Here is a 19,227-nt window from a genome sequence, read left to right on the forward strand (position 1 = left end):
TCTGTCTATTTTCCTCTTACATTTATATTTCTCTCCTTACACAATCATTTCCTGAGTTCTGTCTATTTTCCTCTTACATTTATATTTCTCTCCTTACACAATCATTTCCTGAGTTCTGTCTATTTTCCTCTTACATTTATATTTCTCCTTACACAATCATTTCCTGAGTTCTGTCTATTTTCCTCTTACATTTATATTTCTCTCCTTACACAATCATTTCCTGAGTTCTGTCTATTTTCCTCTTACATTTATATTTCTCTCCTTACACAATCATTTCCTGAGTTCTGTCTATTTTCCTCTTACATTTATATTTCTCTCCTTACACAATCATTTCCTGAGTTCTGTCTATTTTCCTCTTACATTTATATTTCTCTCCTTACACAATCATTTCCTGAGTTCTGTCTATTTTCCTCTTACATTTATATTTCTCTCCTTACACAATCATTTCCTGAGTTCTGTCTATTTTCCTCTTACATTTATATTTCTCTCCTTACACAATCATTTCCTGAGTTCTGTCTATTTTCCTCTTACATTTATATTTCTCTCCTTACACAATCATTTCCTGAGTTCTGTCTATTTTCCTCTTACATTTATATTTCTCTCCTTACACAATCATTTCCTGAGTTCTGTCTATTTTCCTCTTACATTTATATTTCTCTCCTTACACAATCATTTCCTGAGTTCTGTCTATTTTCCTCTTACATTTATATTTCTCTCCTTACACAATCATTTCCTGAGTTCTGTCTATTTTCCTCTTACATTTATATTTCTCTCCTTACACAATCATTTCCTGAGTTCTGTCTATTTTCCTCTTACATTTATATTTCTCTCCTTACACAATCATTTCCTGAGTTCTGTCTATTTTCCTCTTACATTTATATTTCTCTCCTTACACAATCATTTCCTGAGTTCTGTCTATTTTCCTCTTACATTTATATTTCTCTCCTTACACAATCATTTCCTGAGTTCTGTCTATTTTCCTCTTACATTTATATTTCTCTCCTTACACAATCATTTCCTGAGTTCTGTCTATTTTCCTCTTACATTTATATTTCTCTCCTTACACAATCATTTCCTGAGTTCTGTCTATTTTCCTCTTACATTTATATTTCTCTCCTTACACAATCATTTCCTGAGTTCTGTCTATTTTCCTCTTACATTTATATTTCTCTCCTTACACAATCATTTCCTGAGTTCTGTCTATTTTCCTCTTACATTTATATTTCTCTCCTTACACAATCATTTCCTGAGTTCTGTCTATTTTCCTCTTACATTTATATTTCTCTCCTTACACAATCATTTCCTGAGTTCTGTCTATTTTCCTCTTACATTTATATTTCTCTCCTTACACAATCATTTCCTGAGTTCTGTCTATTTTCCTCTTACATTTATATTTCTCTCCTTACACAATCATTTCCTGAGTTCTGTCTATTTTCCTCTTACATTTATATTTCTCTCCTTACACAATCATTTCCTGAGTTCTGTCTATTTTCCTCTTACATTTATATTTCTCTCCTTACACAATCATTTCCTGAGTTCTGTCTATTTTCCTCTTACATTTATATTTCTCTCCTTACACAATCATTTCCTGAGTTCTGTCTATTTTCCTCTTACATTTATATTTCTCTCCTTACACAATCATTTCCTGAGTTCTGTCTATTTTCCTCTTACATTTATATTTCTCTCCTTACACAATCATTTCCTGAGTTCTGTCTATTTTCCTCTTACATTTATATTTCTCTCCTTACACAATCATTTCCTGAGTTCTGTCTATTTTCCTCTTACATTTATATTTCTCTCCTTACACAATCATTTCCTGAGTTCTGTCTATTTTCCTCTTACATTTATATTTCTCTCCTTACACAATCATTTCCTGAGTTCTGTCTATTTTCCTCTTACATTTATATTTCTCTCCTTACACAATCATTTCCTGAGTTCTGTCTATTTTCCTCTTACATTTATATTTCTCTCCTTACACAATCATTTCCTGAGTTCTGTCTATTTTCCTCTTACATTTATATTTCTCTCCTTACACAATCATTTCCTGAGTTCTGTCTATTTTCCTCTTACATTTATATTTCTCTCCTTACACAATCATTTCCTGAGTTCTGTCTATTTTCCTCTTACATTTATATTTCTCTCCTTACACAATCATTTCCTGAGTTCTGTCTATTTTCCTCTTACATTTATATTTCTCTCCTTACACAATCATTTCTTGAGTTCTGTCTATTTTCCTCTTAATTTATATTTCTCCTTACACAATCATTTCCTGAGTTCTGTCTATTTTCCTCTTACATTTATATTTCTCTCCTTACACAATCATTTCCTGAGTTCTGTCTATTTTCCTCTTACATTTATATTTCTCTCCTTACACAATCATTTCCTGAGTTCTGTCTATTTTCCTCTTACATTTATATTTCTCTCCTTACACAATCATTTCCTGAGTTCTGTCTATTTTCCTCTTACATTTATATTTCTCTCCTTACACAATCATTTCCTGAGTTCTGTCTATTTTCCTCTTACATTTATATTTCTCTCCTTACACAATCATTTCCTGAGTTCTGTCTATTTTCCTCTTACATTTATATTTCTCTCCTTACACAATCATTTCCTGAGTTCTGTCTATTTTCCTCTTACATTTATATTTCTCTCCTTACACAATCATTTCCTGAGTTCTGTCTATTTTCCTCTTACATTTATATTTCTCTCCTTACACAATCATTTCCTGAGTTCTGTCTATTTTCCTCTTACATTTATATTTCTCCTTACACAATCATTTCCTGAGTTCTGTCTATTTTCCTCTTACATTTATATTTCTCTCCTTACACAATCATTTCCTGAGTTCTGTCTATTTTCCTCTTACATTTATATTTCTCTCCTTACACAATCATTTCCTGAGTTCTGTCTATTTTCCTCGTACATTTATATTTCTCTCTTTACACAATCATTTCCTGAGTTCTGTCTATTTTCCTCTTACATTTATATTTCTCTCCTTACACAATCATTTCCTGAGTTCTGTCTATTTTCCTCTTACATTTATATTTCTCTCCTTACACAATCATTTCCTGAGTTCTGTCTATTTTCCTCTTACATTTATATTTCTCTCCTTACACAATCATTTCCTGAGTTCTGTCTATTTTCCTCTTACATTTATATTTCTCTCCTTACACAATCATTTCCTGAGTTCTGTCTATTTTCCTCTTACATTTATATTTCTCTCCTTACACAATCATTTCCTGAGTTCTGTCTATTTTCCTCTTACATTTATATTTCTCTCCTTACACAATCATTTCCTGAGTTCTGTCTATTTTCCTCTTACATTTATATTTCTCTCCTTACACAATCATTTCCTGAGTTCTGTCTATTTTCCTCTTACATTTATATTTCTCTCCTTACACAATCATTTCCTGAGTTCTGTCTATTTTCCTCTTACATTTATATTTCTCTCCTTACACAATCATTTCCTGAGTTCTGTCTATTTTCCTCTTACATTTATATTTCTCTCCTTACACAATCATTTCCTGAGTTCTGTCTATTTTCCTCTTACATTTATATTTCTCTCCTTACACAATCATTTCCTGAGTTCTGTCTATTTTCCTCTTACATTTATATTTCTCTCCTTACACAATCATTTCCTGAGTTCTGTCTATTTTCCTCTTACATTTATATTTCTCTCCTTACACAATCATTTCCTGAGTTCTGTCTATTTTCCTCTTACATTTATATTTCTCTCCTTACACAATCATTTCCTGAGTTCTGTCTATTTTCCTCTTACATTTATATTTCTCTCCTTACACAATCATTTCCTGAGTTCTGTCTATTTTCCTCTTACATTTATATTTCTCTCCTTACACAATCATTTCCTGAGTTCTGTCTATTTTCCTCTTACATTTATATTTCTCTCCTTACACAATCATTTCCTGAGTTCTGTCTATTTTCCTCTTACATTTATATTTCTCTCCTTACACAATCATTTCCTGAGTTCTGTCTATTTTCCTCTTACATTTATATTTCTCTCCTTACACAATCATTTCCTGAGTTCTGTCTATTTTCCTCTTACATTTATATTTCTCTCCTTACACAATCATTTCCTGAGTTCTGTCTATTTTCCTCTTACATTTATATTTCTCTCCTTACACAATCATTTCCTGAGTTCTGTCTATTTTCCTCTTACATTTATATTTCTCTCCTTACACAATCATTTCCTGAGTTCTGTCTATTTTCCTCTTACATTTATATTTCTCTCCTTACACAATCATTTCCTGAGTTCTGTCTATTTTCCTCTTACATTTATATTTCTCTCCTTACACAATCATTTCCTGAGTTCTGTCTATTTTCCTCTTACATTTATATTTCTCTCCTTAGACAATCATTTCCTGAGTTTTGTCAATTTTCCTCTTACATTTATATTTCTCTCCTTACACAATCATTTCATGAGTTCTGTCTATATTCCTCGTACATTTATATTTCTCTCTTTACACAATCATTTCCTGAGTTCTGTGTATTTTCCTCTTACATTTATATTTCTCTCCTTACACAATCATTTCCTGAGTTCTGTCTATTTTCCTCTTACATTTATATTTCTCTCCTTACACAATCATTTCCTGAGTTCTGTCTATTTTCCTCTTACATTTATATTTCTCTCCTTACACTACCATCTTCATTTACTTACCTGATTATGTAGCTTGGTACTTCTTCTCTTTTTCATTGAAAAAATATCTTTGCTTGTCTAACAGTTCTTCTGTCCTTTTTAATTTCTTTCATTCTAATTCTATTTCTTTGTCAAAGTACTTTCCATCTTTATTCCAATGCATTGTTGTATGTTCTTCTATATTTTTCCTTTCTCTGCTTTTCTTACATCATATTGGCACTGTAAAAATATTTTTTATATTTTTCCTTAAGTATCATCCATCACTCAGAACAATTTTTATAAAATGTCCTCATAGTAATATGATCTCTTCATAACTGTATTACTAATCTCTTTCCTTTTCAGTCCATGCTTTCTCATTTATCCTTTTTTAATTGTTTACCTAATTTTATATATAACTTGTTTCCTTTATCTCTAGCCATACTGCAAGATGATCAGATAATCCTGTTTCAACTAAACCTTCTGATAGTATAAAATAATCTATTTCAGTTCTATACATACTCCTTTTGTAAGTCCATGAATTTTTGTCCCAGAGTTTTACGTTACCACATCTTATAAATTCTAACATTTTTCTGATATCATTTTGTTTCATTTTACCCTTGCCTCTTAGTTCACAATTAAAGTCTTCTGTTATTATAATATTCATATTTATCACCACATGGTCTAAATATCTGATAAAATAACCTCTTTCTTTACAGTTAGTAAAAGCATATAATTTTATAATTCTATATACTTGTTCTTTCCATTTGAAATTTACACTGGTTAATCTTCAGGTTTCTGCCTAAGTTGCATCTAATATCTTTACTGTATTTCTACAGAATATGGCTATTCCAGAAATTCTCTCAGTTCCTAAATTCTGGATTATCTTTCTTCTTCATAGTCTCTCTGTTTGCAGTCTTGCTTGCATCTGCATCACATGTATTACATCACTCTAAAATCCTTATTCTTTCTACTGTATTCTTAATAGTATTCACATTTATAGAAAGCACTTTAACGTTTTTCATTCTTCCTTTTCCTTAGATTCATGGTTTGATAAGTTCATAGTTAATTACTAGGCTAGCTTTCTTAATAAACCATTTTAAGCTTAGTCAATTTCCTTCCCAAAAGTGAGAATCAAACACTGTACCTTGCATCTGTGACTCAGACACCTTAATCATTATACCAACCCCCAATCATAATTCAATATCTTCTTTTTCTTCCATTTCCTTGTTTTCTTTTGCACTTGTTTATTTATTTATTTGCAGTTTGTTTGCCAGGATAGTCCACTGGGCCACAAGGATCCCATTTTCAATGAAGTCCTGGGGAGAAAACCTCCAGAAAAATACAAATACATAGTACACATTGTACATATACATTACAGATTATCTCATAGGAATACAAAGTAAATATGATAAGAAAAAGTCAACAATGATAGAATACATTAGTATAGTTCATTAAACAGCAATAAAAAACACTTTTTATTTATTTATTTTTTTTTTTACAAAAGTAGCAGCATAGCGTAACTGTTAAGTAGTTGGTCAAATAGTTCAATAGAGCTGTGGAACTATAGGAGGCAGTGATGATGTATTTAGTTCTAGGAGAGTAGAAAGTGGTATTGGAAGAATTAGGTAGGATGGGAACAGGAACACTTCCATTGAGAAATTAGGTGTGAGTGCAGCAAGGTTTTACATGAGGAGAGACTGCTGGTGATGCAGATAGGAGATGGCAGAGAATTCCAGAGGCATGCAAGAGAGAAGGACATTAGGCGTTTCCCAGCTGGACGTGTGGGTTTGTGCAATTTAATTAGGTTTTGGGAATTAGATCTTAGAAGTCTTTCTGGTTCATGCATTTCAAAGGTAGTGGCTAGGGAGGGACAAAGAGAGGGGTTGTAAATGAGTTTATGTGCTTGGAGGAGTTGGGTATAAGTGAGGATGTTAGGTAGCTCAAGCCAGTTTAGTTGGTGAAGATAATTACAATGGTGAGAAATGGCTCTGTAACCTGCTGCAAATTTTTATATCTTATAATAGCAAGAGGAGAGTTTTGTTTTGAGGGAGGATTAAAGATTGGCGAGGATAGATGCACCATATAGGAGGGATGGGATGAGATAAGTATTGGCTAGTATGAGCCCGGTGGAAGGAGAGATATAACAATTATGGCAGTATAACATACCAAGTTTTTTTGTGGGTTTTTTGATATTTACTTGTAAATGTTTGTTGAATTTTAGTCGATCATCTGTGAGTACTCCTAGTAGTTTAGTGTCAGAGACTATTTCTAGGGGAGTATTGTTTTTGCTGGTGATTATGAATAAGTATTTATCTAGGGAGGAGGTTTTGGAGGAAGTGATTAACATAAGTTTAGTTTTAGTTGCATTACGAGCCAGATGGTTATCTAGCATCCACTGCTCAGTAGAGGAGAAGGCACTTTGCGTAAGCTTACTTAGAGTGGGGATAGAAGGGGAGGAGCAGATAATCGTAGAATCATCAGCATATTGGATGAGGCTGGAGTTTGGAATGGCTTGGTAGAAGTCGTTAATGAATATGTTGAATAGTAGGGGGCCTAAAATGGAACCTTGTGGTACACCAGTGGGAGTATTAAGGAAGGGTGAAGTGGCTTTATTCCATTTGACTGCTTGTTGTCTGGTTGTGAGGTAGCTGGAGAATCACTTGGTACAGGAAGGGGATAGGTTTAGTTTGGAGAGTTTATTAAGAAGCAGGTTGTGTGAAATAGTGTCAAACACCTTGGAGAGGTCGAGGAGAAGGGTAGACATGAAATGGCTGGAATCATGGGCTTTGTTAATTGTTTTAAGGAAGGAGAGGAGGGTAGTGGAGGTGCTATGACCAGGTCTAAATCCATGCTGTGTGGGGTTAAGAAGCTGGTTGTTGATGTGATAGTGGATACATTTTTCAAGAAGCTTAGAAATAGGGCGGAAGTTTGGAATGTCATTATTATTGCCTTCTTTATGTAGAGGAATAATAAAGGATTCCTTCCAGAGCTGGAGGACCTGGCTTTCTGAGACAGACCAATTAATTAGTATGTTGATGGGGAGATCAATGGCTTCTATGGCTACTTTTAGGAAGTAGGAGGGAATTTCATCAGGGTCATTGGAACCAGGTCTTAATTTTAGATGAAGTTTTTTATGGTGGATATAGAGATGGGATTGATATTGAAGGGTGGAGTTTGGGGGCAAGGGATGGCTAGTGGAGGAAGGGCTGGGTGCACACTGAGGAGGGCTTGTAGAGGTGTTGGTGAAGGATGATGTTAGCTTGCTTATGGACTCTGTGAAGAAAGAGTTAAATTTGGTGGCCAAGTCCATATCAGAGACATCTGGGTTGGGGTAAGGGTTTTCTTTTTTTTCCCAGGTTGAGGAGAGATGAGATTAATTTCCAAAATAGTTTGGGATTGGTGTTGTGGTTGGTTTGGAGAGTGGAGAAATAGGCTTTGTGGTCTGAGGTAATAAGTGTTTTTACTTTATTTCATAGTGTTTTATATTCATTAAGGGTGATAGTGGTTTTATTTGTATGGTAACGTGTCCAGGCTTTGTCACGGAGTTGCATAGTAGCTAAGGTATTTTTGGTTAAGCAGGGTACAGGGTTACTTTTTGTACATTTGTTTTTTAGAGGGGCAAAGGAGTTGAGCAGGTTTGTGAACGTAGGGTTAAAGTAGGAGAGAGCATTATCTAGGGTAAGAATCTTTAATGGGTTCCAGTTTGTGCTTTTTAGTGCATTTAAGAAGGTTTCAAAATTGAAGTTTTTTAGGCAGCGAGTGGAAATATAAGTGTGAGTTAGTTGTATGGAAGAGGGGAGATGGCAGGCAAAAGCGAGGGAATGGTCAGCTAGTGGGTCTGGGAGAATACCACTATCAGAGATATAGTGAGGATGGGGTACTAGAATCCAGTCTATTGTACTTCCAGTAATGGAGTTCTTGGAAGGCCTGGTAGTGGAATTGATTAGTTGTGTAAAGTTATATAAGTTAATATTGAGTGAGTTAGTGGGAGATTGGATTGTGGCCCAGTTTATGTTCACATCCCCCAGAATTATGGTGTTGTGAGTAATATTGGTGGAGACCCAGAAGAAAATATCTTCAAGGGATAAGATATTGTCTCCATGGGGAATATAGAGGGAGAGAACAAATATGAGTTTATGCTTGCTTAGGTGGAGTAGGGCTGGTATAATTTCTGCTTTGCCAAATTTGAGAAAGGGTTTGGTATAGGGGGTGACTAAGAGGGATGCTGAGTAAAGGAGTGCTACACCACCCCCTATTTTTGTGTTTTGTCATTCCTTAACATGTGGAAGTTGGGAAGCGTTAGTTCAGAATATTTTATGTGGGGCTTAAGCCAGGTTTCAGAGATGGAGAAAATATTGACCTGGTTATGTAGAAGCCAGGTATGAAGATTTGGAATTTTGTTACATAGGCTCTGAGTATTTAAAGCTGAGAAATGGAGGGGTTTGCCTGTTGTTTGGGGTGGTGGGATTGAGGGCTGGATTTAGTGTGGTAGATGGGCCTGGGTTTGGGTGGATTTCTCCGGAAAGAAGGATAGAGATTAGATGATGGATGAGGTATTTGGTTTGTTTGAGGTGTAGTATACAGGTAGAGTGTTTTGTGGACATTCAACTAGTGTAATTGTGAACAGTGTTTTTATAGTTAGGTAGGAGTCTGTAGGGGAAGAGCATGCTAATGTTTATGGGGTAGAGACTGGGTGATATAAGGGTAACAGTAAATTTGTACTTTGTAGAGGATGGGGTAGAGGTGAGAAATGGGGGATAGTGGTTTGCATTAGTAGGTTGGGTGGTATAGTTTAGATAAGTTAAGGTAATTAGAAGTATTATTTGAGTAAGTAGGGATAGTGGCTTGAGGGTCATGATGTTGGTTTTAGAATGGTAGTAAGGGGTGAGTTAATATGGGAATTAGTTTATTTGATTAAGAGAGTATGCTTTAGTTCATTGTTTGGTAGTTTATCAGGATAAGTAGTGTTTGGCAGTAAACTCTGAAAGGTAGGCTTACTTTAATGGGTGAACTGTGGGGGGGGGATTTTGGGGGTATGATGTGTAGTTTGGATTGGATAGTGGAAGTGGTAGGAGTGGCTAGCTAAGTATAAGTGCAGAGGTACTGGGGGTGGGTGAGATTTGGGGCAGGGTATGGGAGCGGAGTGAGCCTGCAGGGCAAATGGAGTGGGTAGAAGAGAAGGAAGAATCAAGGTCAATAAACAAAACAAACAAAAAAAATCAGTGGAGCAGAAGGTAAGTTCAAAGGAAAGTATGCAAGGGGGGTAAGGGACATTCTAACAGTGGTACAGGCAAAGGATGTGGTTCAGAGAGATAAAGGTGCCACTACAGGAAGGAAGGGAAAGTTAAAGAGTCTGGGGAGAGGTTGGAAAGAAATGAAAGTGAAAGAAACTTGGGGAGGGGTTGGAGAGAGAGTGGAGATGGATGTCACAGTGGCCTATCTGGTTGGAACCAGTACTGACAGGGTCAAGCAGCAGTGTGAAATAGCACTGACGATAATCAGAAAGGAAGCAACTGTGAAAATCAGAGCTGAAGAGGTAAGAAGAGAGCAAACCAGCAATGGAAATGTTGCAGGTATAAATTTAAAAACAGGAGATCTTGTCCCTTTAAATTTTCTTTTTCAGCCCTTGACCCTTTTACCAATAGAATGTTTTTTTCTTGTACTACCTCCCAAATGTATGTCTTCTTCATCACGTATTTCAGAACCTTTTTTCTATGTCTTCTTTATTTTTTCATCTAATTTTTCTTTTACTCATACTACTTCTAGAAAGTCTTCTCTATGTTATTTTTTTCTCTTTCCTTTTGTTTTTTCTTACTGTTATTTTCATTTTGTAATCCATCCATAAATGTCCAATTTTGTTGCATTGATAATGTTTCAATTCGCACTTTTTGCATCCTGTCCGATTTCCCCACAATGTAAAATGTTGTATTGTCACAGTTACTTATCAAATGTCCTTCTCCCCCCCAAAAAAAAAACATGTTTTGGGTTGTCCCCAGTATTTTACAACATTCTTACCCACTCCAAATTTATTATTTTTATTTATTTTACATTTGTTGACCGGGCTAGACTAGCTGGATGCATGTCCATTTTCAGTAGAGGCCTGGGGAGAAAAGCTCCACTAACGGAATAGTAAAATTAGTAAAAAAAAAGTAGTAAAAAACAATGCTAGTAGAACAGCCAACAAAAATACATCAGGGGAAATTCCTAAACAAAGGTATTGCTAAAATGAGAGATAAACATATGTAGCATTGATATACACAAGACAGAATTTGTTAAGTCATTTATATAAGGGGGACTAACACTAATTATTTGAGAATTTTTTTTTTAGTTTTTTTTGAGTGATCGTCAACTGTAGAACAGCATAAATAGTAGGAGTTATACTCAAAATAACAGTTGTGAGACAGGAGGCAATAAAAATGTCAGTCAAGGTTAGTACAAGGGCAGAGCCATTGGGAATTAAGTAAGGTTTTTAGATGCTTCTTGAAAAGGGGTGTGGAGGCCAGTGCTGTAAGTTCACTTGGAAGCTTGTTCCAATTAATACCAATAGAGTTGGAGAACAAACAGTCCCCAGCTTTGTTGTGGGATTTATGGGAGGCCGCTAGGAGCTTGGTGGCTGAACACAAGGAAGAGAGGTTTTTATAAGGGCTAATACGAGTGCAGAGTATGGTAGTATTCATGGGGTGATAGAAGATTTTGTGGGTGATGCTAAGCTGCTGTAGCAACAGTTGATTTTGTAATTCCAGCCAATCAAGTTGTTGAAGATTTATGCAACGGTGGGTGCGAAAAGGAGCTCCTGTGGCAAATCTGGCAATGTTGTTGTATGAAGTTGCCAGTTTATTGATATTAGATTTAGATAAGTTGGTAAAAATTGGTGAGGCATAGAGAAGGGTAAAGAGCAGGTGCGTTTGTGCGATAGTAGTTCTAGCTGATGCAGTGAGGAAGGATTTAAGCCTATATAGAGATCCAAGTTTTCTATTGACTGACTTGATGGTTAAGTTAATATGAGACTTGAAGTTAAGATTATGATCTATTGTGACACCTAGAAGTCTGGTGGTAGAGTCAGGGGATATTATTGTGCCATTGTAAGATGCTATATTTAAGTCTAAAGTAGAGGACTTCTGTGTAGGTGTGAATAGTAATAATTTAGTTTTTGGGGGTTAAGAAGGAGACAGTATTGATAGAACCAGTTTTCAGCTGCTGTAAATACTTTTTGGGTAGTAGTCTGTAGCTCAGCTGGGGATGGTGCTGAATATATCACTGTTTAGTCATCTGCATATCGAATGCAGGTGGTTTGTGGAAGGGACGTATTTAGATCATTAATAAAAATAGAGAAGAGGAGTGGTCCAAGAATGGAACCTTGTGGGACTCCAGTTTTAATGGGAAGCTGAGAGGATATGTGATTGTCCCAAAGAACTGCTTGCTGTCTATTTTCTAAGTAGGAATTAAACTACTGGATTGCCTGGGAGTCTAATGCCAGAGATTTAAGGATGTTTAGTAAGAGTTTATGGTTAACCATATCAAAGGCCTTGGAGAGTTTGAAGAAGAGAGTTGAGTTGTTATTACAATTTTTATTAATATGGTCTGTGAAGGATAAGAGTGCAGCAGTTGTGCTGTGATACAGTCTAAAACCGTGTTGGCAGTCAGCTAGGAGATTGTTTGGAGAAGATGGTCAAGCAATTGCCGATGAACGCATCTTTCCATGATTTTAGCTAATGGAGAAAGTAGGGCTATGGGAGGGAAGTTAGAGAGTTCATTAGAGTTACCCCACTATGTAGAGAAATAATATGAGAGACTTTCCAGAGGGATGGGATAAAGCCTTCAATTATGGTTCGATTTATTAAAATGGAGACAGGATAGGCAAGTACTCCAGCTGCAATTTGCAGATACTCAGATGGGAGGAGGTCAGCTGAGGGTGTACAGGGTTTAAGTTTCATAAGTAGGGTGTGGATGAGACATGTTGAGACTGGTTGCAATTTGAAAGTGGGCGGTTTATTGGTCAGGGAGTAAAGTTCCTGGATGGCAGCAGGTGACAAGGTCTTGGCTAGGGATGTGACAGTGTGAGAAAAGAATTTGTTGAAAGTTTTGGTGTTGAGCATGTTGGAATTTCAAGTAATAATTTTTCTTGTCTATTTATCATGCTTGGTATATGTATATATTTTTCTCTTTTTATTTTTAACACATTATTACAATCAAATCCGTTCGTTCATAAACCCCTGTTGTCATAAACAGTTGCAATGTCCAGTACTTCTTTACATAAAGTTTTCAAATGTCCTTTCAAATTCTTTCTTTTTACCTCTGTTTGAAATTGTAAATTAATTTGTTTTTTCTTCCCCTTTTAAATGTTTTTATCACATAAAGATTCAATTAGTTACAGTATTTCTTTGTTTTATATTCTCCAAGAAAATATGCCATTGAAAAATGTCTCAAATATAATGTCACAAAATGTCTCTTTGTTAATAAGAATAAATGCTGTTACTTCATATGCTTTTACATCCAAAGGAGCTATTAAGTTGCCTCTCATTTCATAGCTGTCCATGTATTTGTCATCTTTATTTTGAATCCTTACCATGCACTTCCATTTTTCTTTTTCTTTCTACCCTTGATATTTGCTTTCTCCTCCATTTATCTCACTTCTCTATCATCTCCTTCTCTCTCCATCTGCCTCCCCATTTCTCTGGGCTGCCTCTGCACCTGGAACAAAAACAGGGAGTGCTCCTGCAAAATGGGTCCCACTCACAACTATAATGAGTAGGGGGTTTTATTGATATATACATTACATATTATTTAAAGTGGCTCAGTAGTTCATTTTGATAAATACCATGTGTTTGATAAATTTACATATTTACATTATTTACATCTATTTACAAATCTCAATAATTTATAAACTTCAATTTAATTATTCCCCCCACTCTTTTATCCACAACCAAAACATTATTTTCTCTAGAATCTTTGTCAAAGTCCATTTTCCATTGTATATAATAGTGTTGTTTGATTGTGTGCATTTTTTCTGAAAAAGTCTTACTGACAAAAGCATGAATAAAAGGTCTTGTACGCTAAAAGTTTGTTTCTCTGACTTTTATTGACCATCAGGTATCCGTGCATTGAAGTTTGTTCTCGTGTTTCCATTTTCCATTGTATTTAATTTCATTTAGTCTCTTGTTCCATATAGTCCATGAAACAGAAAATATTACTCTGTCCATTTTCTTCACTTCTTCCTGTTTTCATGCACCATAATAACCAAATTCTGTTATGTCCATATTTATTTGCTCAAATTTTAATAAAATTTTCACCCTATTATGTTTACATATTTCTTTATACAAATTATTAACTCTTTCACATTTCAAAAACACACGCTCAGTAGTCTCAAACTCTCCATATTTATTACATATTCTATCTTGCTTTTTCTTGTATGGCATATTTGTATTAACCGGCAATTTTCCAATAGACAATCTCCATAAAAATTATTACATTCTTTAATCTGTTTATACTTATTATATCTCATTATTATAACTTTTTTAAATCTATTTCTAAATCTTTCCATGGATCAATGCAATAAAATGATTTCATAATACTTAAGTGCCATTTCTTTCTATTTTTCACACATATATTCCTTTTTATTTTCCATAACACAATTTTGTTTTGGTAATCTTTCATTTCTTCATTCACAATGCTTTTACTTATTTTTTAACTTCCATTCCTTCCCACAATTCTTTGCATTTATAATATAGTATCATTTCTATCAAGTTTTTATTTTCCTTCATGATTCCTTTTAATACCTTATACACAATTAAAGATGGTGCATGTACTATTGGGTTTATTAAACCCAAGCCTCTTTGCTCTTCTTTTATGTATATAGAATCCATCTCTTGACTGGATTCAGTCTAGAGCTCAATATAAGAGAAAGTATAATCATCATTAGTTCCTTTTCATACTTAGTTGGAATCATATAGATGTTAGTAACATAAGCAATTTTTCCTAACCGGGAAAAGCCGAAAGATACAACAACAACCATGGTGTTCGACAAGTGTGTTTTTTTCTGTATGAAAATCTATATGATTTCCAAAAAATAGTCATATCCTTTACTTGTTTGAGTACATTATCCCATTGTTGTCTGTTTTCATTCCTTCCAAATATTATGTATAATATATCTATATATTTTTTGCTGACCTCAATACCTCCTATCATACCTTCTAAATCAAATGCTTTATTTTTCACTTTATTTAAGCTTTCACATACATAATTATACTATATACTATACTATACTATACTATATTATAATTAATTATACTTTTCACATAAATGTAAATTTTATAACTCCTATACATATCTCTTTCTCTTTAATTCCAATTTCTAACCATTCATTCATAACTTCTATAAAAATAATTTTTTGCCACTCTTTCATTTCTTTATATATACCATATTCAATTCCGTCCAGTCCTTTTGCAGAATACATGTTAATATCTTTTAGAATTTAATTTAATTCTTTCATGGTTATTTTTTGTTTTAAATACTCCTTATCTTCCTTATTTAATTTTTCACCTTTATAAATTTGTTCTATATTTTCTTCTCTCTTAGCAAATAATTCCAATACATATTCTTTAACTATTTCATATATTCCTTCTTGCTGTCTTGTTTGCTTACCTTCCTTGTTTTTTAATTCTCTTATTATTTTTCCTTCTTTTATCTTTTTACTCAGATATGGTGCTACCTTTTCTTTCTTTCCTTGTAAACAATATAGTTGCTTATATAACAAGTTTTTAATTTTAATTTGATTCATTTTATATATTTCTCATTCTTTTTCATAAAAGGAATTTTTCTTCTCTAATAAGTCTCTAAATGTTTCTTGACTTAATATCTTATATCTCTCTTTTCTTCCTTATACATTCTAAAAATAGTTTTTTCAATATTTTCGTTAAATTTAAGCCACCGAACAGTCCAATTTTCATAAAACTCCCTCATAGTCATATGATTTTTCCATAATTCCACAAGTTCTTTTTTATCTTCTAAATCTAATTCATTTTCATTAATTCTCTTTATTCCTTTTCCTATTCTTATATATTCATTTTCCTGTACTTTAACCCATATTGCCACATGATCTGAAAATTCAGCATATTTAATTCCTTTTTTATAACTTTTAAGCTATCAGGTATTAAAAAATAATCAATTTCTGTCCAAATTTCATTCCTTTTATAGGTCCAGTGGTTATTCTCCCATACACTCAACTTTCCACCTCTCATAATTTCTTTAGCCATTTTAACATCACAATTGCTCTTATTTTTCCTTAAATTACAATTAAAATCACCCACCACTATACTGTCCATATTTACACAAACATATTCAAGAATATTTTTAAACATCATTTCTCTCTCTTTTTTGTTACATAAGCATATAAAGCTATAATTCTATACACATATTTTTCCATATCACATCTATTACCATAGTTTGTCCTAGCTCTACTATGGTTACATCTAATATTTCAATGCTTTCTTGACATAATTTACATATGTCCGAGCACGTTTCTTTCCCCATGTTCCAAACTACCACACCATTTCACAGTTTTCCAGTTTGTGTTCTTTCTTCCTCTGTTAACAATCTGATATCTTCTAAAACAATAATATGTGCATCTACTGCAGCACACGATTGTAATATACCTATTCTCTTTTTAAGATTTTTCATTTCATTTTTCATACTGTTCACATTTAAAGCTAATATTTACAGCTTTTAAGAAAAGTTAATATAATGAAATGTTTATCCATTCTTTTCCTATTTTCTCTAAACATTATGTTTTTGAATTTTCTTGTCCTCTCTTTGACTCTTTTCCCTGTTGAATTATTTTTATTTCTTACTATGTGCTAATAAGCTTCTTCCTCACTTGTCTCCTCTGTTTCTTTTTCCTTGTTACTGTCTTTAACTTCATGTACAACCTCTTTATCACTTACATCTTTTTGTACATTTTCATGTATAACACATTCTACTATCTCTTTATCCTGTATAACATTCATTTCAGATTCTAGCCATGAATGATGAGTATTGCCACATTTTTTGCACTTTAAATCACATTTTTTGCATTATGCCCTGTTTTACCGCATAAATAACATCTTTTTTATGACATTCATTAATTAAATGATAACTTTTCCACAAAAGTAACAAGTGTTTGGTTGACCCCTGTATTTCACAAACCCCCTATTACCATGAACATTAATAATACCAGGTACGTGCATAAGATTATCATTTTCCATTTTCAGTATTACTCCACATTCCCATCCCCCAGTCCATAGTCCTCTTTCATCATACATTTTTGTAGTGTCCATTACTTCTTTAAATATAGTTAACAAATGTTCTTTCAGTTCTTTTGATTCAACTTTAGTTCTAAACTAGATCATTATTCTTTTTTTGTTTGTACGATATATTCTGACTATGAATAAATATTTTTCTTTTGTTCATGTGCACCCAAACAAATTGTCATGGCTGCCTAGTCTCAAAGATCAAGTCACAAAAAGTCACTTTATTAATTAAAATGATTGCTCTTACCTCTTTTGCTTTGACACCCAGAGGTGCTATGACAGAGTCCCAAACCTCATACCTGTCCAGACTTTATTCTTTTTTATACCTCACATGTACTGTATACTTCTTTTTTGTTTCTTTTATTTCTTCTTTCTTCTTTGCTCCTTCTCCCACAGTTTGTGCATAAGTTTTTGTCTCTGGAACTTTCTCTGGCACAGTCTCTTCTTCTCCTTTTTCTTCTTCTGTTTTCTCCATGATGTCACTCCACAAAATTGCTGCGCCACTTTCTGGCTCACTTTGTTTCACCACTTCTTCCAAATAATAATCCCGCAACCCTCCTGATTGGAAGGTTATAATTATGCATTCCTCAGAGGTAGCTGTCTCTCCTTCAAACAATCTCCTCTGAAGGTTTGCCTCTGAATCCATCTTTGTTATGACTACAATCTCCTTTTCTTCTAATGTCACTGTTTTTCCTGCACCCACAGCATCAGAAAAACACTTCTGGCAGTGATACTACCATTTCAACTGCATTTTCATCAACCTTCACTTAATTTTCAGTCACAGCTGAATCAGCAATATTTTCTCCTGTTCCTCTTGGCTGCCTCCATGCCTAGACAGGAAACAGGACATCAGGATGTGTAACACACAAACTCTTTCCCCCACTACCAAGATCAATACATATAGTGCAATGGAACAACATGATCAGTACATTCAGTACAATGGAATAACATGATCAGTACATTCAGTACAATGGAACAACATGATCAATACATAAAGTACAATGGAACAACATGATCAATACATGCAATACAATGGAACAGCATGATCAATACATACAGTGCAATGGAACAACATGATCAATACATACAGTGAAATGGAACAACATGATCAATACATACAATGCAATAGAACATGATTAATATATAAACTACAATGGAACAACATGATCAATACATACACTACAATGGAACAACACGATCAATACATATAGTGCAAATGAACAACATGATCAATATATACAATGCAATGGGACAACATTATCAATACATTCAGTACAATGGAACAGCATGATCAATACATACAGTGCAATGGAAAAACATGATCAATACATACAGTGCAATGGAATAACATGATCAGTACATACAGTGCAATGGAACAACATGATCAGTACATACAGTACAATGAACATGATCAATACATGCAGTGCAATGGAACAACATGATCAATACATAAAGTGCAACAGAACAACATGATCAGTACATGAAGTGCAATGGAACAACATGATCAATACATTCAGTACAATGGAACAGCATGATCAATACATAAAATACAATGGAACAACATGATCAGTACATAAAGTGCAATGGAACAACATGATCAGTACATGCAGTACAATGGAACAACATGATCAGTACATACAGTACAGTGGAACAACATGATCAATACATAAAGTGCAATGGAAAAACATGATCAATGCATGCAGTACAATGGAACAACATGATCAGTACATTCAGTATAATGGAACAACATGATCAATACATGCAATACAATGGAACAACGTGATCAGTACATTCAGTACAATGGAACAACATGATCAATACATGCAGCACAATGGAACATCATGATTACTATATTCAGTACAATGGAACAACGTGATCAATACATGCAGTACAATGGAACAACATGATCAATACATGCAGTACAATGGAACAACGTGATCAGTACATTCAGTACAATGGAACAACATGATCAGTACATACAGTACAATGGAACAACATGATCAATACATGCAGTGCAATGGAACAACATGATCAGTACATTCAGTACAATGGAACAACATGATCAGTACATTCAGTACAATGGAACAACATGATCAATACATGCAGTGCAATGGAACAACATGATCAGTACATTCAGTACAATGGAACAATGTGATCATTTCATTCAGTACAATGGAACAATGTGATCATTACATGATCAATACATTCAGTACAATGGAACAACATGATCAATATATGCAGTGCAATGGAATAACGTGATCAATACATTCAGTACAATGGAATGACATGATCAATACAAACAGTGCAATGGAA

Source organism: Protopterus annectens, chromosome 10.part0 (genome assembly GCF_019279795.1).
Source record: "Protopterus annectens isolate FY-2018-M chromosome 10.part0, PAN1.0, whole genome shotgun sequence".
Taxonomy (NCBI): domain Eukaryota; kingdom Metazoa; phylum Chordata; order Ceratodontiformes; family Protopteridae; genus Protopterus; species Protopterus annectens.